Here is a 1,312-nt window from a genome sequence, read left to right as displayed (position 1 = left end):
CTGCTTCTGGAAGTGGAAATTTAATGAAGACCTGCCAGCTCTGGTAGTAAGAGCTCTTGTGTGCTTTTCGGGAAATAGGAGTGTCGATGTTACGGGAGAGATAAGTTGTGTCTCTTATGGGTGTTGAGTTACAGAAGGCGAAAGCATTGAGAAAGCTGTTCATTGAAAATGCTCAGGGAAAGAAAATCACAGCGGGATGTGGTTTCTGTGAGCAGGAAGAAGGCCAACCGTATGTCATAGGCTAATAAAATATATTGAAGATGAAGTCAGTAAAAGTTCTGTAGGAAGCCATCTGAAACGGGATGAATAGCGACTGTATCACTTACAGCCAACGTCCTTACAACAACACAACGTTAAGGCAAGAATGAGACAAGGTTACACGTGGCCTCCCTTTGTACGGTGAGAAAGCTTGGCCTGGCTGGAGCACTGCCTGCCTGCGGTCAGCTCTGCATGGCCGCTGTGCGCGGTGAGCCCCGCCATGAACAAGCCGTGAGGCGTTTGCTCAGGGCACACCGTGAGTACTGAGGAATCTGGTGAGGGAGATGGCGAAACCAATGACTCCAAACATTTGCCAGCACGCATTTGCTCCAGGACACCTGTAACTGTGGGAGGATGCCCAAAAGCAGAAGCAGTGGGCGATCTTATGGCTCTCTACAGGTACCTTAAAGGGGGCTGTAGCGAGGTGGGGGTTGGTCTGTTCTCCCATGTGCCTGGTGACAGGACGAGGGGGAACGGGCTGAAGTTGCGCCAGGGGAGGCTTAGGTTGGATGTTAGGAAGAACTTCTTTATGAGAGTGTTTTGAGGCATTGGGATGGGCTGCCCAGGGAAGTGGTGGAGTCACCATCCCTGGAGGTCTTTAAAAGACGTGTAGATGTAGAGCTGAGTGATACAGTTCAGTGGAGGACTGGTCCGTGTTAGGTCAGAGGTTGGACTGGGTGATCTTGGAGGTCTCGTCCTGGCTGGAAGGACCCCCGCACACCACGTGTGGGGCATCAAACAGCCTGTGGAGAGCTCCTGGGCTCAGCAGAGAGGACATCGTTTGGGGGAAGAGCGAGCCCAGCCTCCCCTATGTGAGGTGGGGCTGGGGGTGCCTGAGGCCGCCCCTGAGGGGAGCCCGTTCCCGCCCCCCCCCGGGCTGAGGGCACGGATCCCCCGCCAGCCCCACGGCGGGCCGCGCTGAGGGGAGGGGGGGGGCAGCGGCGCCCTCCCGATTGGCTGGCGGTGACATCACCGCCCCGGCCCCGCCCCCGGCCCCGCCGCTGGCCGCGGGCCCCGCCCCCGCGGCGCCGTACTTGTACGCGGTAGCAAAAGA

The sequence above is a fragment of the Aythya marila genome (genome assembly GCF_965140915.1).
Source record: "Aythya marila genome assembly, chromosome: 3".
Taxonomy (NCBI): domain Eukaryota; kingdom Metazoa; phylum Chordata; class Aves; order Anseriformes; family Anatidae; genus Aythya; species Aythya marila.
Note: the sequence above shows the minus strand (reverse complement) of the source record.